At 39.1% G+C, this 25,764-nt stretch overlaps 1 long non-coding RNA gene across 7 annotated transcripts; it reads right to left on the bottom strand.

Moving 5' to 3' along the window:
* Positions 1–8,185: 8,185 nt before the first annotated feature.
* On the bottom strand, positions 8,186–12,759 carry LOC110889838. 7 transcript variants are annotated; one of them, XR_004872180.1, is made up of 10 exons: positions 12,624–12,759; positions 12,352–12,522; positions 11,397–11,716; positions 11,220–11,296; positions 10,640–11,141; positions 10,277–10,477; positions 9,943–10,171; positions 9,647–9,781; positions 9,195–9,426; positions 8,186–8,610 (listed from the first exon to the last, which is right to left on the bottom strand). It is a non-coding gene; the product is annotated as an uncharacterized LOC110889838 (long non-coding RNA). The 7 variants fall into 7 exon arrangements; XR_004872179.1 differs by lacking the exon at positions 8,186–8,610 and adding an exon at positions 8,729–9,119 and having other exon boundaries at positions 10,640–11,138; XR_004872182.1 differs by lacking the exon at positions 8,186–8,610 and adding an exon at positions 8,729–9,119 and having other exon boundaries at positions 9,195–9,423.
* Positions 12,760–25,764: the final 13,005 nt, after the last annotated feature.

Consider the following 25,764-nt stretch of genomic DNA (forward strand, 5'->3'; position numbering starts at 1 on the left):
TTCACCAGGAAATCATAAAGGAAAACCCTAAAATAGCAATGTGAGTGATCCTTCTTTTTATGTACTCATTTTTGTGAGTTGATCCACTTTTTATTAACTGTTTTTACAAAACCTGGCATACTTGTCTATGCAAATAACAGTTATTGAGTATTTGTAAGAATACAATTATCACGGGTATGTTGGGGTTTTGTATACAAAATTGTTACAACCTGGATAGGAAACCTGGATATGGAGTAACATTACCACAAGTCGGGTATCGACAGTACCACGGGTGATAATTGATATAACTTGGAAACAAATGTAATTGCGGGATCGCCCTCAATACTGTTCACTGTGACTTTTTATTTAAACTTGATTAAATTGGGATTCACTCACCAGTATTTTCCACTGACAAAACCTTTTTAAAACGCGTTTCAGGTAACGAAATGTGAAAGCCAAATAGAAGCCAGCTGGACAGCACTGGAGGCTTGGAAAAGTGGCAATAAAAGTTACCTAAATAAAAGAAAGCGTTTTATTTCAATAAAGTGGGATTTATCCCTGTAATTCAGTTTGTAATAAAAACTTGGGTTTTACCCATGTGTTTAATATTATAAAATATGGTGGTTTACTCTGATTAAAATATTTCCTAACTACGATCCTGATGAAAATTTCCGCTGCCAAATTGGATAAATAAATGTGATACCACCGAAACTGGCTCACGGCCGCCCGTTCCCGGGAGATAGGGATCGGGGGCTGTGACAGGAGGTGGTATCAGAGCTATGCCACTGATTCAGCCACAGAAGTGTTCTGCTGACATCAAAATTCAAAGTGTTAGGAAATAAACTATGGAAATACGTGTATAATTGTATCTCTTGCTATGTGTTATCTGACTATTTGTTAGTTTACAGTATGAGTGATCAAGGACCTTCTGACGCCTATCGTCAACTGTCTGGTTCGCCTAGGAGCGAAGGCACCTCCTCTTCTCAGCCTGCCCTCTCAGGGTATTCTGCTGACACAGAAGAAGGAATCTTTGTGTTTAAGGCTCAGTCTGAAGAGCCATTTCCTCAGAAAAAGAGGGGATGGTTCAGTAGGGGAGCGCACGAGCGTAGGAAAAGAATGAAAAAGTTGCAGGAACAGCGAGTGTTAGCCGCAGCAAAAAGAGAAACTGATGCTTATAATCAGGATATGCTCAATAGGGGTATCGCTAATATCCATATTTTAGCAACCACTGCTGCTGATCCAAACCTGGAACAAATGCTAGCACCCCAACCACAAAATCCTGATCAACCCATGGAAATAGAAGACCAGATAGAAATGCCTGATTTCAACCCGGAGGAAATACCTAGGGTACCTGCACCTGATCCTCTAGACCCAAACAACTACGACCCCTGGTGGGACGATGTTAGGGACTACGTGCAACAAAACCCAATACAGGAAAATGTGCCAATGCCCAACTTAGGAGCTTACCCAGGGTTAGATCCTCGAGATCCCTACAACATTAGTGATACATATGTTAGGGAAATTTTAGAAAATCCATACCCATACCAGGCCCCTATGCCTCCGTATCAGGAACCCATACCTCAGTTTCCAAACCCAATCCTAGAACCTGCACCCCCAATGAGTGCAGAAAATGTCCAGGAACTTAGGACTTTTGGGGAGGAAATTTTAGAAAGCAGTGATCGTATGCGACAGGTGGGAGAACGCCTCGTATGGAAATACGATGAGCGTAATATGGATTTTTGGATGAATCCATATCAGTGAAGGTGATGGTAAAAAAATGGTAGTAGTAATAATAATAATAATAATATAATAATATATGTGTGTATGTGTTAGAAAAAAAAAAAAAAAAAACTACGGATACATACTACTAGTATTGTAGCTTTACATTTCAGTCGGTACTGTAATTTTAATTTCTGTACTGGTGTGTATCGATGCATAGTATATATAAAAAGAGTAAAGTCGCAATGCTCGACGCTTTTGGTTAAAAAGTGCGTGTTATGTGATTGGTTGTATATAAATATTAGTTGTGATATTAATATTTGGTAAATGTCTAAAATTCAGATGGCCGACGCGGGAAATCAAGAAAATCTGAATAACGATAACCAGAGTAACATTAACGCGGTTAATGAGAATTCGGACAATAATAACAACGGAAACCAAATGGATAATAGTGCCGTTCAGCATATTGTGGCACAGGGAATTATAGATGCAATGCCATTTATTATTCAAACAGTTCAGGAAGCGAATAATAAAAGTAAGCATAGCAGTAAGCGACCAACTGAACCAGAAAACAGCGTGAACAATGGACCCATACTTCGAGCGCCCGTTCCCAAAAGAAGGAGAACCATGCCACATGGTTGTTCTTACAAAGAATTCTGGTCCTGCAAACCAATAGAATTCTCGGGCAATGAAGGACCCATTGCAGCTTTACGCTGGATAGAGAAAACTGAGGCAGTTCTGAAAATAAGCAAGTGTGCGGAAGAAGATAAAATAATGTTTGCTTCAAATCTGTTTAAAAATGCAGCCTTAGAATGGTGGAACACTATCCTCCAATCCAGAGGAAGTGATAGGATTTATAATATGGAATGGGAAGAATTCAAGAATATGGTAGAAAGGAAATTCTGCCCTCCTAATGAAAAAGAACAGATAGCAAATAAGTTTCTGAATCTAAGAATGACCGGGGTAGACAGTAAGGGTTACACTACCACATTCTTTGAATATGCTAGGATAGTACCTACCCTTGCATCACCTGAACCGGTATTAATCTCCCGTTACATCTGGGGATTAATTGGAGAAATTAGACATGTAGTCAAGGCCGCTAGACCCCAAACCATAGAGGAAGCTGTAGAACTAGCCAATACCTTGACAGATGAGTTAATCCGTACTAGAGAAGAAGACCAGAGAAGAAACCTAACCCAAAGGCTTACTCAAGAATTTCGTTCTGGAAATTCTAACCGTAGGAATATAGGTTCTACCTCTGCACCATACTGCAGGAACTGCAGGAAGAAGCATTCTGGGAGATGCTCTAATTACTGCAATTTCTGTAAGTTGCCAGGTCACAAGGAAGAAAATTGCAGAAGAAAATCTAGTAATGGAATGTGCTACAATTGTGGAGAAAAAGGTCATATTAGGACCAACTGCCCAAAGTTGACCCCAGCTACAAACAACAAGAATCCTAAAAATGCTAGAGCATTCGTTTTGACTGCAGAAGAAGCCAAGATGATTCCTGACGTCATTGTTGGTACGTTTTTAGTTAATGATATTTTTGCTAAAGTATTATTTGACTCTGGTGCAAACCAAAGTTTTATTAATACTTCGTTTTGCAAATTCCTAAGTAAATCATTAACTAAACTACCACAAGAATGTCTAGTAGAAACCGCAAATGGAGAAACTGTTAGGATTTCTGAAATCTTGCAAGGGGCAAGAATAGAAATTTTAAATCAAAAATTTATGGCAAACCTTTACCCAATGAATCTGGCTGGATTTGATGTTGTGTTAGGAATGGATTGGTTAATAGCCAATAAAGCCAGTATTTTATGTGATCAAAAGACAATTCAATTAAAGTCACCAAGAGGTGAAAAGATTTCAATTAAAGGAGATAAACCCTTTAGATCCACAAAATTCATCTCTGTGATGAAAACTGCAAGTTATATAAGAAAAGGATCTATAGTGTATATGATTTCTATAATCACTAACACTAAAGGAAAAGAATTAAAAGATATTCCAGTAGTATCCCAATTTTCAGATGTCTTTCCAGAAGAATTGCCAGGACTACCGCCAGACAGGGAAGTTGAATTCAGAATTCATCTGTTACCAGGAACAGCACCGATTGCCAAAGCACCTTATCGTTTGGCACCCGCAGAAATGCAAGAACTGAAGAAACAACTAGACGAGTTATTAGAAAAAGGATTCATACAGCCAAGCTCATCGCCATGGGGAGCGCCGATTTTATTTGTTAAAAAGAAGGACGGATCAATGCGTATGTGCATTGACTACCGGGAATTGAACAAAGTCACGATTAAGAATCGGTACCCATTACCGAGGATCGATGATTTGTTTGATCAACTTCAAGGAGCTCGATTTTTCTCTAAAATCGATTTAAGATCAGGATATCATCAATTAAAGGTACAGGAAGAGGATATTCCTAAAACCGCATTTAGAACAAGGTATGGTCATTATGAATTTACTGTCATGCCATTTGGTTTAACCAATGCCCCAGCCGCATTTATGGACATGATGAACCGAATATGTAAGCCATATTTGGATAAATTCATAATTGTCTTCATAGATGATATTCTCATTTATTCTAAAAGCAAAGAAGAGCATGCAAAGCACTTGCATTTACTTTTAAGTTTATTAAGAAAAGAGAAGCTTTATGCTAAGTTTTCAAAGTGTGAGTTTTGGTTAGAACAAGTGCAATTTCTCGGACATTTGGTGAATCATGAAGGAATTCATGTAGATCCAACAAAGATCGAAGCAATTACCAAATGGAAAACCCCAGAGTCACCAACCGAGGTTAGAAGTTTCTTAGGATTGGCCGGTTATTATAGAAGATTTATTCGAAATTTTTCTAGAATAGCCATTCCTTTAACTAAGTTAACCTGTAAATCTGTTAAGTTTGAATGGGGACCAAAACAAGAAGAAGCCTTTAGAATCCTTAAGCAAAGATTAACCCATACACCGATACTAGCATTACCAGAAGGAACTGAAGACTTTGTAGTCTTTTGTGACGCTTCTAAATTAGGCTATGGATGCGTATTAATGCAACGTCAAAAGGTTATAGCTTATGCATCTAGACAGCTTAAGAGTCATGAAGGAAATTATTCGACCCATGATTTGGAATTAGGAGCCATAATTTTTGCCCTTAAGATTTGGAGACATTATCTTTATGGTAGTAAGTTTACCATATTCACAGATCATAAAAGTTTAAGATATGTTTTCGGGCAAAAAGAGCTGAATATGAGACAAAGACGCTGGATGGAATTGCTTAGTGATTATGATTGTGATATCCAGTATCATGCAGGAAAAGCCAATGTGGTGGCTGATGCTTTAAGTCGAAAATATCACGAAAAGCCAAAAAGGGTACGTTCTCTTAAAATAAATCTACAAGTAGATTTAAACGATCAGATTAGAAAAGCACAAGAATCAGTAATCAAGGAAGATACTGAAAAATTAAAAGGAATGATTAAGGAATTAGAACAAGGAACGGATGGAATTTGGAGGTTCCATAAAAAGAGAATGTGGATACCTAAATTAGGAAATTTACGTCACCGTATATTAGAAGAAGCCCATAAATCTAAATACACGATGCATCCAGGAAGTGATAAAATGTACCAGAATTTAAGGAAAAATTTCTGGTGGATAGGAATGAAAAAGGATGTAGCAGCATATGTTTCTAAATGTTTAACTTGCTCACAAGTTAAAGCTGAACATCAGAAACCCTCAGGTTTGTTACAACAATTAGAAATACCAGTTTGGAAATGGGAATTGATAACAATGGATTTTGTTACCAAATTGCCTAAAACAAGGAAAGGTAATGATACAATCTGGGTGATTGTAGATAGATTAACCAAGTCAGCTCATTTCTTACCAATGAAGGAAACCTTTAGTATGGAACAATTAGCCAAATTATATGTAAATAAAATCGTTTCTTTACATGGCATTCCCTTATCAATTGTTTCTGATAGAGATAGTCGTTTTACTTCTCACTTTTGGTCAAGTTTTCAAAAAGCAATGGGGACCAGGCTAAACCTAAGCACCGCTTATCATCCTCAAACAGACGGACAAAGTGAAAGAACAATTCAGACGATGGAAGATATGCTTAGAGCTTGTGTAATTGACTTTGGAGGTAATTGGGACGAACACTTACCTTTGATAGAATTTTCTTATAATAACAGTTATCACACGAGTATCAATGCTGCACCATTCGAAGCACTTTATGGAAGAAAGTGCAGAACCCCAGTCTGTTGGGCGGAAATTGGAGAAAAACAACTATCTGGACCCGAGATAGTACAAGAAACAACCGACAAAATTATTCAAGTCAAGGAACGACTGAAAACCGCGCGTGATCGCCAGAAGAGCTACGCTGACAACAGGCGTAAACCCTTAGAATTTCAAGTGGGAGATAAAGTATTATTGAAAGTCTCTCCCTGGAAAGGAGTGGTAAGATTCATCAAGAGAGGAAAGCTTAGTTCCAGGTATATTGGACCTTTTGAAATTATCAGAAGAATAGGACCTGTAGCCTATCAGCTACGACTGCCAGAGGAAATGGCAGGAATACATGATGTGTTTCATGTATCTAATCTTAAAAAGTGTTTAGCTGATGAATCACTCGTAGTACCTTTTAAGGATATAAAAGTTAATGAACAACTCAAGTTTGTAGAAAAGCCACTACAAATTGAAGATAGGAAAGTTAAGAATCTCAAGCATAAAAGACTAGTGTTGGTCAAAGTGAAATGGGACTCCAAAAGAGGACCCGAGTATACATGGGAGCTTGAATCAGAAATGAAAAAGAAATATCCACACTTGTTCCAGTAGATCTCGAGGACGAGCTCTAAAACAAGGTGGGGAGGATATAACAACCCTCGGTAAAACCGACACCCTCATAATAATTCTGATACCCTAATATATCTTTAAATATATCTATGTGTATTTATATGTACCCCGTATGTGAAAACCGAGCCCTCGAACTAGATTATACTATATAAAATAAATAAAAACAATAAAAGTTAAGTTGAGGCGGGCCGCATGGACCTCACCTCAACCTAACGCGGGCCGCGCGAGTAGGAGAACCAGATACGGCCAAAACCTTAAGCCCAAGCGGGCCGCGTACATAGTTGGATAAGTGAAGGCGGGCCGCGAGTGTCCTGGTTTGTGGCACAGCCCGGAGAAGCCACGTGTCCAACTCGTGTCGAAGCTATGCGCTGACCGGACCAAGCTACGCGTTGACCGCCTGTTGACGCGGGCCGCGTAGACTTGGCCCAAACTCCACGCGGGCCGCGTGGGAGTCCAATTTCAGCAATATAAATAGGAGGCATCGGGCCTTCAGTCTGATCGCTCAAATCTTTTCTTTCTTTCTTAATTTCTGAGTAGTATACACTATACCCGGGTATTATACCCCCTAAAATAGCGAGGTTCTGCTACGATGTAAGTATTATAACCCCTGGAGACATATTAGATACGCTGCCCGATTGATCTAGGGTTCCGTAACGGCTGTCGTGGTTCTGCCCGACGTAGTCGTTGGAATGCCGTCTCGGGGAGGGTATTACTAATGTTAAATTGGGTTATTATACTAACACACGTGCATTGTGTAAATTATAGATATTCACCAGGAAATCATAAAGGAAAACCCTAAAATAGCAATGTGAGTGATCCTTCTTTTTATGTACTCATTTTTGTGAGTTGATCCACTTTTTATTAACTGTTTTTACAAAACCTGGCATACTTGTCTATGCAAATAACAGTTATTGAGTATTTGTAAGAATACAATTATCACGGGTATGTTGGGGTTTTGTATACAAAATTGTTACAACCTGGATAGGAAACCTGGATATGGAGTAACATTACCACAAGTCGGGTATCGACAGTACCACGGGTGATAATTGATATAACTTGGAAACAAATGTAATTGCGGGATCGCCCTCAATACTGTTCACTGTGACTTTTTATTTAAACTTGATTAAATTGGGATTCACTCACCAGTATTTTCCACTGACAAAACCTTTTTAAAACGCGTTTCAGGTAACGAAATGTGAAAGCCAAATAGAAGCCAGCTGGACAGCACTGGAGGCTTGGAAAAGTGGCAATAAAAGTTACCTAAATAAAAGAAAGCGTTTTATTTCAATAAAGTGGGATTTATCCCTGTAATTCAGTTTGTAATAAAAACTTGGGTTTTACCCATGTGTTTAATATTATAAAATATGGTGGTTTACTCTGATTAAAATATTTCCTAACTACGATCCTGATGAAAATTTCCGCTGCCAAATTGGATAAATAAATGTGATACAACCGAAACTGGCTCACGGCCGCCCGTTCCCGGGAGATAGGGATCGGGGGCTGTGACACAATGCTACCTAAACCGAGTATTTAACACAATTGTACATGAAACCACACATGACCTAAGTAAAAAAACATAACAAAAACTTTCCACATCAAACTTTCCACAACAAAACTTTTAAACACATTAAAAGAAGATAACTGAGATATATTTCCTTTTTTAAACAGCCAACAAATCAAATTTTATTAAAAAACAGATTAATGCCAATCCACATCCAAAAACAACCAGACAACAAACTACATCATAGACCCAAAAAAATTAACACCAAATTTTGCCAGTTTTCCCATGATAAACCAACGGATTCTGTCTGATGTTTAACCCATAGGTACGCCAAAACTCTAATTTCCTACTTTAAACTCTCCACCTTAGGTTGTTTACGGTAGAAGATAATATTGTTTTGACTTCGCCAAATGCACCACATGACCGTTAGAATGATGGAGTAGACAACCTTTCTTCAATTAGAGCCTCTCGCTTGCTTATAAAACTTCAACTGGTCCTCGAATTCAAAGAAAAAGAAGCCATAAAGCATGTACCATGTATTAATAAAGTCCCAGATAGTTTGCGTCATCCCACATCTTGAAGCAAAAACGGTACAACATCAGGACCGACAAATCAAGACCCATATAAACGAACAACGACACAATACATCCTAATCAGAATATTATTAGTTTGTCCAACCGAGAAAAACTAAGATAATAAATGCCGTAATTCACTTTACCATAAGTAGCTTAACAGAATAATCTTTAACAACATAATCAAACTTTCAGCCCCAAAATATAGACTACTACTTTAAAAAGGTCAAATCCCCTAATAAATACCTAAAAGTTAATCAAGTACACATTACATAATATCCTTTTCCACAGAACCATAAGTATTTAACACCATCCACGCATCCAGATTCTAATCCTATTCACTAAACCTAATTGGACTCCAAAATCCCCAAATTTGAATCGAAATTAGGTTATAGACTTATAATAAAAACCTAACAGAATCATCAAAGTCATCAACAAAAACCAAGATTAATCATCAAAGTCATCAACAAAAACCCAATCAGAACACCGACGTCGTCATTCTTGATAATCCTCTGAAAAAAAAGAACAATCTTCAACAAAGAAACATCAATTTTGGGCCGTACATAACGAATGGTTTACTTGTGTACCTCTCGAAATCTCGCTAAAGCTGTATTCCATTTCCTCCAGTTTGATTGCTGGTTTGCTGATCGTTTGAATTGCGACATATCACCTTAAAGCTATTGAACTTGCAAAATCTGACAGATGTTTGCGGATGATAAATACCATATAATCGGACGTGAGTCCGGTTCAATTTATACTCAAACTGTGGGGAAGCAAGCTGCAAGTGTGGCGTCTGCAACCAAGTGGTCACGCCTGCTGCTGTTGATCAGCTTAGTAACATCAGATATGATCAAACAAACGGTAACATAGGGGTTTCACTATTACAAATACATAGCAAGTACACTATTATTAGTTTATATAATAAGGCTAGAAATTTAGAGGTTTAGAATCAAATTCAAGGTGCAACTAACAAACTACTGAGTGATTTAATAGAGGTCGAAAGTAACAGAGGAGCTTAAAAATTAGGGTTAGAGATAACCTGTAACTGAAGAAACGGTGAGTAGAACAGAAATTAATGAAGATGGGCCTATAGAGGAATCACCAGGGTATCGGCAACACGAGGAGTTGCATCGGAATTGAGCCGTGCATGCATCATTATTTACTGAAGATATTTCTTTATCAAGCAAAAATAGATTTAGGAACCGCTTGACGCGTAATTATTGTGTTCTTATAAATAAAAGAGATATATAATTTGAAGAAGATGATGCAGAGGTTTGGTTAGAGTTTGCAAACAAAGGTAAATTGAACGATGAAATGCGTAAGGGATTAACATACCTCAAAGAATCGAATAAGCGGCTTTAATGGATAAGAGAAAACATAGAGATGGAGAAGAACGAAAGCGGCGATGAAAACCATAAATTTTTAATTTGGTTTCTTAAACTTTTTCTTGTTGTAAAGAGCCATAATGAAAACCGTCTTTTTAGCTGACATCCCGTCCATTTCAGTCAAAAGTTGATTCAACACCCTATCAGCTGCACCTCCCGCATCTCCTTGACTACTTCCTCTGTGTAAGCAAAACAATAAAGTCAACAAAATGTAAAATTTTGTGAAAACTAAATTATTTTGAATGGGTTCGCTATATTATTATGAATAATATTATGATACAGACCTAGGTAGCAATGGAGTCGAGCTCATCGAAAAACAGAACACAAGGGGCGGACCCACGGGATTTTTCGAAGATCTCACGAACATTAGCTTCACTTTCACCGAACCACATGGTTATCAATTCTGGTCCCTTGAGCTAATGAAGTTAGCTTGGCATTCATTGGTTATAGCCTTGGCTAGAAGTGTTCTACCACACCCGGGTGGCCTGTAAAACAGAACTCCTTTAGATGGTGACATACCGAATTTCTCGAATTTTTCAGGGTGTTCAACCGGATATTGCACAATCTTCATGACATATTAATAGATTTTAGATCACCGATCATTTATAAAAATAAAAATTTATGAAACAAATAAATAAGAATACTACCTCTTGGAGCTCTCGTTTAGCGTTACTCGTACCAAAGGCGGTTTGAAAATGCTCATTCGTAACCACCATCGAATTAAGAATCTCAGCATCAATCGACTCATCTTCTAAATCGATCACATCCATATTCTCACGAATACACTAAAGTGCCAACTCAGTACACAAAGCCGCCAGGTCAGCACTGACATATCCATGTGCCTCTTTCGAAATCTTCTCCAAGTCCGCATCTTCAGCCAACTTCATGTTCTTGGTATGAATGCGGAGCACCTCGAGCCGACCGACTTCATCGGGAACACCGATATCGATTTCACGGTCAAACCTGCCGAATCATCTCAGAGCTGGGTCAATGCTGTTGGGACGGTTGGTTGCACCCATAACAATAATGTGAGCACGGGATTTCAACCCGTCCATCAGAGTCAAAAGTTGTGAGACGATTCTTCGTTCAACTTCTCCGTAACGCATTCCTTTCAGAATAACCTTTCGGGAGTCACCATCTTCACCCCTACTAAAATTTAAAACCAAAATAACAGATGCAGAAAATGTTTAGGAAAATTTTAAAACCAAAAACAATACAATTATTTACCATTTATGTTAATAGATAAACTTCTCCCGAATTTGAGGAAGATGGATGCTTTACGGTTCTCCCTCTTCGTACCAGATCTGCAAAGCAAAAGAAGATGTTGCCTAAATGCCATATTATATAATGCATACAACAGGGAAATAACCCAAAATCAAATGACAAAGGGATAGATCTGGTTACCGGAATCCAGCCAAACCTCCAGCCATGACCAGTTGAGACATGAAATGTGGAAAAGTTGGTATAATACTTTTAAAAGTTAAACAACATCATCTCATCAAGCCCGAAGTAACAGAGCGAATGAAAAAACTTTACAAACTAAATATATGGTCAGAAGTTCTAATAGTCATTAAACCATGGTGTAACGTATAAACCGCGAAAAGCCATTTTACAATAATGGAGTTATCAAATTGAAATAGCAAATTTAAAAGTTGAAACTTGAAAGTAAATAATGTTACCTTATAATACATGTTGTTAACTAAGTGCTTCAAATGCGTCAACCTCTGCTTTTGAAGAAGTGATGAAAACATGCCAAGTATATAAGTTTTAACACGATAATTCCCCCATTGCTGTTCATGGGCTATATCATGCCAATCTTAGTGGCATGATAATGCAAAAAAAAATTACAAATACAACGTTTGAATTTTGATAAAAAGACTCAAAAATAGCTTAACTTTTTGGCATAAAATATAGATACAAAATGAACTTCAAACTGACAACCTGAATCACACAAAATGTTTTAATATTGTTATCCTTTCTATCAAGATAGTGTGATTAAGGCTTTATTGAACTACATATTGACTCTGACCCAGTAAAATCGTACTGTTCCCAGTTAATATCAGCTCATATAATCAATCATATGTTCATATCTATAATCTGCATGGTTAGATTAATAATGGATTGATCTGGCCCAAGACCCAAACATATACGTTATGATCTAACACTTAAATAACCAATCATGACACAACCCATGGCCCTACCAATAAAAATATTTCTTATTCTGTTTATTTGGATTTTTTCAGATTTTTAAATGGTTATAATTAAAAAAACAAAAATTGAGTATGAAAATAAAGTCATATTTATAAAAAAGAAACTGACGTGATGTAACCATAAATAATTTAAAAGGTCTGATACTTACAAAAAGCATATATTTTACTTCACGGTCACATACAGGTAGATACATACAAAAGGCATACTTTGCAAAGAATTTCAGATAGTTGGAAGAGGCTTGCCATGAACTACTTCACATTCGGCTACCACGCGAATATTCTCATATCTCACCTCCACAGAGAGAAATTTCACACTAACTCTAACAAAACAGATGTATATATATTATGATGACAAAAAAATATCATGGTCTATGTTTAGCACTAATTATTAAGTATTTAAAAAGCAAAATAAAAATATTACTTGGCTGTTCGTCTCGGAAGTTTCTGCAATAACCGAAGGTGTAATTCCAGATAGTTTGAAGAGGCTTGCCATGAACTACTTCACACTCGGCTACCATGCGAATATTCTCATATCTCACCTCCAGATCTCTTGTTAGCCTGCAAATGAACAAAAATACCAGAGTTATATTAAATACCATGAACAATGTAATATCTATGAAAAATGAATATTAAATGGAGAACGTGATGTTAAGTATTAGTTCATCTCTAGTACTCAAGCTCCTTGAATCTTGTTGTTTGAAATAAAAGTTGTGATGGTTAAGTGATTTGTGGTAGTTTATGGCATAAATATTTGCCCAAACATTCACATATTCTACCAACATGTTGAATTAAGCTGTAATGATTGAAAAAAACATACATAAGATCAAGAGGCCCTAAAAATAAAAGTAAATTTCAATATAGAACCCCTAAAAATACACAACCACATATACGAGTCAAGAAATTTGAATTCCGATAAAGAACTAATTTCGATTTTAAAACCTTGTAAATCAGAATTCTAAGATCAAGAAATCAGACTTCCAAGATCAAGAACCCTAAAAATCAGACTTCAAAGATCCAAAAATATAATTTAGAACGTGGTTAGGTAAAAAGAAGCCAACAATCAATCAAACCCAATTAGATACTTAGAATAGCCTTGCAACTGTAGTAGAACCAACCCCACCAAACAATCTTCTGTGTTAATAAGTAAATAACCATTATTCAAATCCTAATTTGTTTAGAACCCATTGAATTCAGAGAAATGGAGAATTTTTAAGCAAGATTTTTTTTTACAATTCGATGTTTAGGAGTATTGTAGAATGAGCAATTGCTCCAAATTCTTTTGAATCTTATTCTCCAGCCCTGATTTAAACACCCACAAACTCTATTGCGGCTCAATGGCGATTGAACAACAAAATAAAAAAAAATGACTCCACAAACCCTATTACCATTTTCATAGCCTTCTAGAAATCAGATACAACACAAACGAAATTAGATTCAAAAAAAAAATGAAAAGATTCAGGAAGGAAACATGCCTGAATGCCATGGAGTTTACATCAAGATTGATGCTCATCTTCATCTTCGAATTGAGAGGGCAGATCGGCAAAGAAGCACGAAGAATACGATGAAGTTGTCGGCTAGGGTTTAGAGGGAATAGGAAAGAAAGTGGTCTGAATTATTGGTAGTGCCTTTTATATAGATCCGAATGAACGGGTATAAGATAACCTGAAATCAAAACGGATCCCGAGTCCAATTTATGTTTCTTTGTGTATTGAGCTTTGAGAATGAATTCCCTCCCAAAATCACCTTCTACTCAACCTATGGATGCCACATAAGCAAAATTGCTCCACCATTCAATGACAAATAGCCCAAATCATCTCATTTATTAATATATATAGATGTACTTACTAACTTACTTTCCAAACAAAAATCATCTATAAATAGAATGCAGTGTCAACATTCTCATTCATTCAAAATTTCCTTTCTTTCTTACTTTCTCTCGCAAGCTTTTCTCTCACATAGATACATATATTTATTTATTTATTATTATTTAACCCATAATAATAATAATAATGCCATGCCTCGTTTTAAGTGTTTTAACTCCCGATCACCGCTACTCTTTTCGATTGATCTGAGTCCCATTTCTCATGTCAAGGCTCTGCCTGACTAAGTTCGTTTGGGTTCTGTCTCACGGACAAGGTTGTATTAGGGATGCTATACTTAACATGAGTGTGCATTATATATATTTAATAGCTCAAAAGTTATACCTAAGATTTATACCAGTAGGCTTTCTAGTTGAACCCTAAAGTTACAAAGTGGGTCCATTCTCTTTTCTCACCATTTTATTTCCTTTTTGTGATTCACCCAAAACTATTATTTATTATTTTATCAAATAAGAAACCCTATTTGAGACACCCAAGTAATCCTCCACCACTCCTAAAATTTTCATAACAATCAGAATCAGAGTCAGGGCCCCTAAAACTCAGAGGGGGATATTCCCTAATCAGAATTATCTTTTTAATTCGTTGTCAAAATTGAATTTTTACGAAACATTGACTCAGCAGACCTAAGTAGGTGACGAAGCAGGCCTAGCCTACTTTGGATTCCCCCGCGACACTCTGTCGCGACACGCAGGCGGGTCCAAATCAGGCTATAAATCCAGGGGCCTGGGACTTGATCAGTTTGATTGTTTCGACGATAAATTTCAATGCGTACGTTGAGTTATCGTCCGTTTACTATAAAAACACACACGATCACGAAACGCTGATACGATACAGGGTATTAACTAGATCACTGCTACGATTCAATATCCGATCGATTGAAACTATCCGAGGGATGTTTAAGTGCTGCTCAAACCCGGGTTATACTTTGTCATTCGTCGGGATTCCGACAAGATGTTTGAGTGTCGCCCGAACTTGGGCTATACTCTGTCATTCGTTGCAAATCCGCTGGATGTTTAAGTATCGAACTTTGTCATTCGTCGTGAAGGTTTTAATCTCGTGAGCTTATCGTAAAAGTTGTATTCAGTTACTTACCTAGTTTCGTGTGCATTATTGTTTAAATTAGGTTATCAGGCTTATCAGTAGGCTAAACTCTACCCCATGCACTTACAATCAAAGTAGATGCTAATTCTCATAAGAATTTGATTCAGGAAGCTTGTTAAATCAATACTGCATGCTTATAATGTGAGTCATTCTCTTTTTACCAAATTTGCTTTTAAAATCATGTTTAAAGTTATAATTACAGGGATTAAGTTTTTGTGTAATCTTCAATTACTGCCGGTATGTGGGGTTTTGTATACATTACTTATTTCCCGTCACCATTGGACAACGAGTTAGCCAATGGGTGATCTGACCATAGTCACAGAAACGAGTCGAGTGACAAATACCGATTTGGGGTAATTGGTTGATAAAAGCATTGTAATCTCCCTTAATACTGTAAATTATAACAATGTGTCATTTTATCAAAATGAATGATGTTGATACACTTTATGTGGACGCGACTTGGCTCGGTTCGACTCGGCTCAGTTCGACTTGGTTTCGACACGGTTAGGTCCGGTTCAAGCCTGACGTCACGACATTCCTCCGTCGTGCGCCCCAGAGTTCGACACGTGAAGCACGGAGAGCCACGACATTTTCTGATGACACATCACCATGACATCATCATTGTGATGTCATGATGATGTCATAGTTGTTGAAAGCTTGAAAAGTCTTGACCGAAACATGTTACTGGGCCAATCAAAATACATCATGGCTAAAATCCTATGTTGGGCTTTGACTTCATTTTGGGCTAAATACCAACGACGAAACAGGATTAGAAATAAATGTTTAGGTGACGAAACACTTTTGTTTCGTCGACTTTGATTTGTTTCGTCGAGTCCGTTTCTGTTTCGTCAAGGTCTGTATCTCTGTTTTAGTATAAATAGGTCTCTCAGTTTCTGTGTGAAACTTGGACGAGACATGAGAGACCTGTGAGACTTAGTGAAGCTCTGATACCAATTGTAGGTCCCATTTTTCCGAGATTGTTTTTCACCAAATGGTTCATTTTCCTCAAGTGAATGTGCCCCATTCTTCTGTGCCAAGATATAGACTCCTTTTCTGTGGCTTTCGAGACAAAGCAAGTGACTTGTGCAGACGTTGTAATCGCTTGGCTCATATCGAGAATATAAAGATCATTAACTCTCGGAGCCGATAAGAGAATCCATTCTTGAGGAATTTTGAACCCAGGTTTAAGCACATAACAACCGGCATCATCAAAATGCACGGTGAACTTTTTATCGCAGATTTGCGACACACTGAGAAGATTATGATCAATTTGACGAACATAATTGATCTTATCGAAGCACACAATACCATTGGAGATACTACCCTCTCCAGTGATGTATCCGCCTTTGTCTCCCGCAAATGCGACATAGCCTCCTCTAATATTTCTCACGTCGTATAGAAGCCGTAGGTCGCCAGTCATGTGCCTGGATGCTCCACTATCAACAATCCAATGACTATTAATAGTTCCTCCTGGAACACCCTGCACATATAGTTTAAAAATCAGTTGAGGATGGGGACCCAAGCCTTAGTGGTCTTGGGTCGTCCCTGAGCATCACGAAACGTGAGCTCAATTTCTTGATGATTCTCAAGTACAACTGCTCTGATACCACTTGTAGGTCCCTAAATCGGAGGATCGATTTTCACTACAAAATCCTTGTTTATAGCAAACAAAGCTAAGTGTGCGGAAACCACTTAACTTAGCCAATCAAACACAGAACATAAAGAACACAAAAGCTAACCAAAGAAGCACAATCTTTTGATTAACTGGATGAGATAAAGCAACTGATACAAACACAGTTCTTACAAGCACAAAGGGTAAACTCTCATCTCTGCTGAAACTGTGAACATTCTGTGCCTTATATAGCAGGTGGGCTGAAATGCTTGACGAAACAGGACATGGGCTGCCGAAACACAATTAAGCCCAGAAACAAGCCCAACAGTCAACGAATCACATTTGATTCGTTGACTTCCTTTGACGAAACACAAGCAAAGACAAACACTCTGTTTCGTAAAAACCCATTTGACGAAACTGATGTGTTTCGCCAAAGCCTGCAAATTGTAAACAGTTTCTGCAAACTGTTATGCAGAAACAGATGGCACAGATTAACTAAAAACATGACAGAGTTACCCTTAGAATGCCAAATGCATTGTTTTACGACAAATACATACAAAGAGAGACAAACAAGTCAGACACAAGCGGATAGGAGGATATCCGACTTGGTCGACTGCGAATACAGACTCGATAATTAATAAAGACCGTACAAAATACAAAATCACATAACAAGACTAGTGACAGACACAAAAAGTGTATCAACAAACTCCCCCTTGTCTGTTACTCGTCTTCGGTCTTCATTTTGTTCTTCTTCAGTGACGTTAAAAAACCAGGAACTGCCCGAATGTATCCCCCGGTAATAGCAGTAGCAAGCAACACGTTGAAACTTCAGTGCTTGGTGAGCATCCTTGTCTTCGTAAAAGATGTCGTGTCGGTACAGTTTTGCGATGTCGGATGCAGACATATTCACCAGCCACATTGGATCTAGTATCCTGAAGTTCTTATCATCGTTGAACACAATCACAGCCTCATGCGTATCTGAATCGTAGCACCACAAACGCATGTCACCAAGAAAATCCTGCTGCATCGGCATTAACGGAATCTTCTCAACCACTCTCACCGGCTCGTACACAAGCCTGTATCTACCGGTGTTGGTTTCCGAATCAAGAGTGAACTTTATCTGCTGATGTCTGGGGAACTGAGGTTTGTAAGACTTGTCTTTCCACCCCGATTTCTTGTTCATTCGAATCAAACGTTCAAATAGCGTCGCACCATCAAATCCTGAGCGATTAATGAGATCTATCTTTGTCAAGGCAGCCACATCATAAAATGGCAAAGATAAGATGCTCAGCAGCGACCTAAAATACTGAATCCCGAACTCCTTCTTGATCGCAACACAGTGAATTTCCTTAACAAACATCCAACACAGAATCCGCCCACTTGGCTTAGCCTTTTCTAGCTGTAAGAAATCAACTTGTGTAGCTTCTGGAACTGGCTTTGAAACCTTTGACAAAAACCGTTGACGGGCATTCTCTGAAGTATCACGGTTTTTCAGGTGTTCATCAATGTCTTCAACGTTGTCTTTCAACCAGTCCTCATCAAATGGAGCAAATTCGGTACCATCTTGTCTCACATATGATGATTTCTTCACACCACCTTCAAAGACAATCTCATCAACATTTTCAACATTCGCAGATTCCGGTTCACTCGGCATTTTCTCAATTTCCTCATCATCAACGTCTCGCATTGCTTTCAAAGTGATCAATTGTTGAGGCGTGAGATCATCAACTATCTCACCCTCTTCAAGAGATTCTCCAGTAATCGGATGCACAACCTGCAATGCTAAATCAGCTGAACTAGGGACAGGAGGTGTACCAGCTAAAGCTTCAAGAAATTATTCTTCACCGACTGTACCACTGGACGCTCCTTCAGATGACCCTATCACTGACGGCTGATAAACGACTACAGCAGATGAAGTACCAGCTGCTGGGGGCTGTTGTGGTGTAGCAGCTGAATCAGGATTCCCTTGATCCTCAGGATCTTCATCCCTTTTCTGCAGAATTTCTTGCTGCTTGCACCTATCCTCCCACAAAGTAGCGACTCGTTTGCGGAGAAAATCAAAGTTAGCACTCATCTTCCTGGCCCCTTCAAGTATTGTGGTATTACGCGAGTCATACCACTCTTTCATCACGTCGCATCTATTTCTCAGGTCTTCAGCCAATTTTTGAAGAATCGAACTCCTTCTATCCCTTTCAGCTTCGGAAGCTTTCATCCGTTCATTTTCAGCTTTAAGAAGATCGATCTCTGCTTGTTGTTGTTGGATAGTAGCTTGCTGTTCACCAACAGTAGCTTTCAACCTATCAATCTCTACCTGATGATGGATTTGATCATTCATTGTGATACGAACAAAATCAGTCTGTCGTTGAATGCGGTCTGCTGCAGCCTCATATTGAAGGAACAGAAAATCATTCTTTTCTTCTTGAGACATCTCCGAGTAGATCCTTCGACGTTCACTACTCGGTTGTTGAGAAGTGGTTGCTCTGATTGCAGCAGCCATGGATCGTTGTGGAATAGGCTGCGGAGATACAGTTTGAACTGCAGGAGGAGAAGAGACTACAGGTGGTTCTGGAATAGGAGTTTGTGGCACAGAACCTCGGGAAGAGGTACTCAAGTATTTCCGAGCTTTCTTTCTCTTCTGATGCTCTGCTGATTTTCCGGCTTTCCTTTTTCTTGCACGTTCCGTTTCAGGATCAGAAGGAACATATTCCGGATCATTTTCCTATCTGATCTTTCTGTATCTTCGTACCCCGCGTTCATCCAGATACATCTCGTATCCAGGTTCATGGAAGAGATCATCATCAGAGTCTGATTCAGCCTCATCATCACCACCGGCTGATGTGTCACCAGCTGACACCCCCCCCTGTTGAGGTACCACCAGCTGAAGTACCACCAGCTGATGTGCCACCAGTAGTTCCTACGCTTGATGCACCAACGGCACCAGCATCACCACCATCACCACCTTCATCACCATCATCATCACTCTCCGATTCATCAGACACTTCTGGTTCTGGACCAAACTTCTCACTCATCATCCTTTTTAATTCAGGTTCTTCATCATCAGATTGACTGTCTTCATGACGCCACTTGTTGTCTGCAGGAGCAACATATGCTGTGTTATGAAGAGCACCAAATAATTTCCTTGGAGGATCGCTCTCCTTGTATCTTTTATGAGCTAAGTTCCTGATAAGTCGTAATGAGTGGAAGTTCATAGCTTCCATTTTCAGCACATCGTTGTCTGCTTTTGGAAGACTTGGATGCTGAACATTCATTATCATCTGCAGATACCGTGGATACATCCAATACTTGCTTCCAATGTCTTGTTCTTTCCAGTTCGTGTCAGATTCTCCTTCATGTTCTCAAAGATGAACCTCGAAATACTAAACGGTTTGTTTAGTACTAAGGCCACCAGAAGACCCATGAGTTCGTTGCTAGCCATGTCATAACCGGCTCGTTTGTTGCTCAAACATTGGATCAAAACGTGTAGTAGAAACTTGTATCTTAGCGGCAGATCACCCTTGTTAATTTGCATACTAAGAATATCTCCGGTGCATTTCATCCGTAACAAACAGCCTCGAATACACAGAATAGGAACAGAAACTGGAGCGTCCGGACTATCCTGCAATTGAAGAACTTCATTGAGAATATCCGGTGACACAATCACATCCACATTCTCTACCCGGCCACTGATAACTTCCTTGCCATCCACTTGACCAACATTCGCCGAATCCCAGAATGCTTTGATGAGGGACTTGTATACAGGCGTTGAGAATGTAACAGCATAGTTGATACGTGATTCCCGGATCCATCTAGTAATGTCTTTAAGCTCAGCAAGTTTATCCTCTAGATCCAAATATGCAACCTGGTTGTGGCGTTTTTCAGACATGATTTCCTCCTCCGTCTTATTTTCTTTCTTTGTCGCCGGCTTTCGTTTACCTTCTTTAGGTGCCATCTGCAAGTTTAAAACGTCCACAATAAGTAATAATCACTTACACATACTTATGGACATGTATGGATACAAGTTCATGTATCCATTTGACATACAGTCTGTCAAACCATGTCCACTGTGAACAACACTGCAAACTGTAAAATTTACTAAGGCATGGTTGGCGAAACAGACATCGTTTGACGAAACAGATAGTGGTTTGACGAAACAGAGTCTGACTGTTGACCAGATCTGTTTTGTTGACCCATTCTGATTCGTCAAAAGATCTTTTGACGAAACAGAAATGCTCTTGACGAAACAGAACTTGGTTGTTGACCAGTTCTGATTCGTTGACCATTTTGATTCGCCAAAACAAGCCTTTGACGAAACAGAAGATATTGTGATTCGTCAACGAATCTGATTCGTTGACCATCTGATTCGTCAACAATGTGGTTCGCCGACTGTCTGTTTCCCCAAGTCTGATTCGCCGACTTTTCATATTCGCCGGAGTTAGGGTTTGAAATTGGGTCTTTCGCCAAACATCCATCAAAGCAAGTGCAGATGATACAAACACATCAACAATACAGTGGATATCCAAAACGAGTTACAAATTTTTATCCTAATCGTTACAAAAACCCTGTTTTGGTTAAAACCCATTTAAGGCTTCAATATCCGAATGGCTTCACAATACCCTGTTTTTCATTTCAAAGTTCAAACCGAAACACAGGCAAAACAGACATTCATACACTTAGATTTTACAGATAATAGACAAACAAAAGAAGTTCAATATCAAAGACATTCAATATCAAGGAAAAACCGGTCACCGATGAGGGTTCCGACGATTTCCAATGAAACCCGACGGAGCCAAAACTTAAAAAGCATGAAAGTAAACAACGTTGCACCTTAATTTTTGTAAGTTTTCGATGAAAATCTGAAGGAATGTGAGGTTTTGTGATTCAACTGTAGAAGGGGTTTTTGTGTTTGGAGAGAAAATGAACAATGAGCACTTGAGAGGTTTGAAAAAGATAACCAACTTTTCTGACATCAGAGACTTTTATACACCGCCTCCACTTTTTGGCAAAACTGAGGTTTGACGAATCTGGTGTGGGCTTTGACGAAACAGACAGTGGGCATGAGCTTGGGCCTCTGAAGTAAGCCCATTGTTGAAACAGATTTGGGCTTCTCTTTCGTTAACATCTTGACGAGACAGTCTGTTTCGTCAACATGAAACAGATTGACCTAAGGCTGACTTTGACTAGTTCTGTTTCGTCAACAGCAGTGTGATTCGTCAACCTATTTTTGATTCGTTGACTTTTGTTCCAAAAACACCAAGGCATGAAACATTTTGCATACTGCACACAGGGTTTTAGCAATTTACCATTTTGACATTTGTTTTAGTTTTCAAAAACAAGAACGATTTATGAAGTAGGTTTCAGGCTTCCGGTCATAAACACCAAGCAACATCTTTGGCATAAACAAAAACAAGCTTAAACACTACATTACATATAATTCCTAAAATGCCGAAAACTAAACTAAATGCAATTGTGATGACGAGATAAGCAACTGTACAGATGCAACTTTTGCGAGTTTCAAGGATAAGGAATCATACCAGCTTACGGTCTTAGTCAACATGATTTGATTTCTGATTAAAGTTCCTGATAAGTATACTACCTCGATTATCGATATTGTTGTCCACATAAACTCATGCTTATCAAACATAATCACACTTAGGAGATACGCTTTACGGTAAGAATTATACTTACAAGTCGATGTGAATGCACCTCACGACATTCCAGGTGTGGAGTTGGTTGTTGATCTTAATCTTAACAATTTGGGTATCAATGCACGTGTGTCAGAAAATCCTGAAATGAGGATTCATGATACCCATCCCCAGCAGAATATTATAGGAGATGTCCATCGCGGTGTGGAGACACGTAATCAGCTGAGAAACAACCAGAATGTTGGTTTGTATTCAGTTATAAGGGAATCTGGTCTTCAGAATGACTGGTCCTTCGCGTGTTACGTGTCACAAGAAGAACCAAAATCGTGGAAAGAAGCTTTGAAAGATAATGCTTGGGTTGAAGCCATGCAGGAGGAACTGCAGCAATTTCAAAAGCTTGGTGTTTGGAAGCTTGTTGAAAGACCAGAAAACTACAAGAAAATTGGCACTCGATGGGTTTTCAAATGCAAGAAGGACGACCGTGGAGTAGTTATTCGTAACAAGGCAAGATTGGTCGTTCAGGGATTTCGTCAAATTGAGGGGATTGACTACAATGAAGTCTATGCACCAGTTGCTCGTCTGGAAGCTATTCGGATCTTTCTTGCTTATGCATCATTTAAAGGATTCAAAGTCTACCAGATGGATGTGAAAAGTGCTTTTCTTCATGGGATAGTTCAACAAGAGGTGTATGTCGAATAGCCTCCAGGTTTCGAAGATCCTGTCCATCCCGATCGGGTTTGGTTGCTCAACAAAGCTCTCTATGGTTTACATCAAGCACCTAGAGCTTGGTACGCAACCCTATCCAACTATCTTCTGGAGAATGGATTTAGACGAGGCCTTATTGACTGCACCCTCTTCGTCAAGGAACAAAATGGAGATCTTCTGCTGGTGCAGGTATACGTTGATGATATTATTTTTGGTTCTACTAATGAATCTTTGTGCAGGGAATTCGAGCATATTATGCAGGAAAAGTTCGAGATGAGCGCTATGGGGGAGATGAATTTCTTTTTGGGCCTACAAGTTCAGCAAACCGAGTCTGCGATATTCATCCATCAGACAAAATATGTTGGTGACATCTTGAGCCGGTTCCAGATGTCAGATGCAACGCCTATTGGTACCCCACTTCCGCAGAATCACGGGATTACTCCGGATTTGAAGGGTGAAAGCGTTAACTCCTCCTATTATCGTGCTATGATCGGATCTCTCATGTATCTTACTGCTTCGAGGCCTGACATAATGTATCCAACGTGCCTGCTCGCAAGATATCAAGCTAATCCGAAGGCCTCCCATTTGTCAGCTGCAAAAAGGATTTTTCGCTATTTGAAGGGATGTCCAGACACTGGTCTTTGGTACCCTAGGGATGATAGCCTTGATTTGACCGCATACAGTGATTCTGATTTCGACGGTTGCAAAATTGACAGCAAATCAACAACAGCATGATGTTAGTTCTTAGGAAGTCGCCTGGTGACGTGGCAGTGCAAAAAGCAGACATGTGTTGCTACATCAACCTGTGAAGCAGAATACATTGCTACCTCCATTTGTTGCTCCCAAGTCTTATGGATACAACAACAAATGCGCCACTACGGTTTTGAATTCCTAACTACTCCTATTTTTGTTGATAACAATGCTGCCTTACAGATCACTAGAATCCTGTGCAGCATTCCAAGACCAAACACATCGAAATCAAATATCACTTCATACGTGATTGTTTTGATAAAAGATTAATCGATGTTATTCATATCCCCACCGAACACCAACGTGCCGACCTGTTTACAAAAGCGTTTGATAAATCACGGTTCGATTATCTACTTTTGGTCAACGACATTAAGGTGATACCCGAGTAAACCGCTTTGGCATATCAATTTTGTAAATATTTTCTTTCAAAATTCGAAAAATACTAAAAGATTTTCACTTTCTTAATCTTTTAGCATTTTAGGGGGAGTTTGTTGATACACTTTGTGTGGACGCGACTTGGCTCGGTTCGACTCGGCTCAGTTCGACTTGGTTTCGACACGGTTAGGTCCGGCTCAAGCCCGACGTCACGACATTCCTCCGTCGTGCGCCCCAGAGTTCGACACGTGAAGCACGGAGAGCCACGACATTTTCCGATGACACATCACCATGACATCATCATTGTGATGTCATGATGATGTCATAGTTGTTGAAAGCTTGAAAAGTCTTGACCGAAACATGTTACTGGGCCAATCAAAATACATCATGGCTAAAATCCTATGTTGGGCTTTGACTTCATTTTGGGCTAAATACCAACGACGAAACAGGATTAGAAATAAATGTTTAGGTGACGAAACACTTTTGTTTCGTCGACTTTGATTTGTTTCGTCGAGTCCGTTTCTGTTTCGTCAAGGTCTGTGTCTGTTTTGTATAAATACCCCTAATAGTTTCTGTGTGAAACTGATGAGCACAGAGAGACTTAGTGAGAGTCCGTCAAAACATTGTTTGTATATGTTTCGGGTTGTACTCATCCCTAATCAATAGATATTGAATCTTTTGGTTACGTGTTCTTGTTAACTTTGTTTGGTTTGCACCGTCACGGGGATTCCGCACCCGTTACCGTGTTTGTGATAAACAAGGATAAGGTTTTCGTTATCGATCCACCGGAAAAATGGGACCTACAAATGATTCACTCAGTATTTCCCTGCTGACAAAACCTTTTTAAAACGCGTTTCAGGTAATTATAGTAGATTGGAATAAGAGTGGGATGCAGCACCAAAAGGCATAAAGAAGCGGCTTATTTTATCAAATTAAATTAAATTAAGAGAAGTCATTTTATGTATTTGGGTTTATTCCATATTCAAGCTACCATTGTAAAACATGGGTTTTATTCCATCTATTTAATAAATAAAATCCGGTGTTTCTAAACTCTGATATTTTCCTAACTCACGGTCCTGATGAAATTTCCGCTGCAATATTTTTCAAAATAATCACTGGTACCACTTGGCTGTTCGCGGCTCCCGATTCCGTCCAGGGTGGGTCGGGGGACGTGACATGAGGGTTTTCATCCAAGGAGCTAAGTGTGAAATCTTGTCTTGTTTTTATCCTGACCCCGCGCGCGACCAAGGTTACACCTGATTGGCCGACACGAGATTGGAAAAGATACCAAATCAGCCTGCTAATGGTATGGTCTCGCGCGCGATCTGACTTGTCGGCGCAGGATTTGGGACCATAACCCTTCAAGTCCCCTAGTCCAGTGCTGCTTCCATGCGCGACGCAAGTGGTTGGAGCTCTGGACTAGAAAAAAATAAGAAGTTAAGCTTGCTCCTGTCTGGGTTTTCTGAAAGCATGTTCTAAGCAAGGAAAGCTGGCGCG

Source organism: Helianthus annuus, chromosome 11 (genome assembly GCF_002127325.2).
Source record: "Helianthus annuus cultivar XRQ/B chromosome 11, HanXRQr2.0-SUNRISE, whole genome shotgun sequence".
In the NCBI taxonomy this organism is placed as follows: Eukaryota; Viridiplantae; Streptophyta; class Magnoliopsida; order Asterales; family Asteraceae; genus Helianthus; species Helianthus annuus.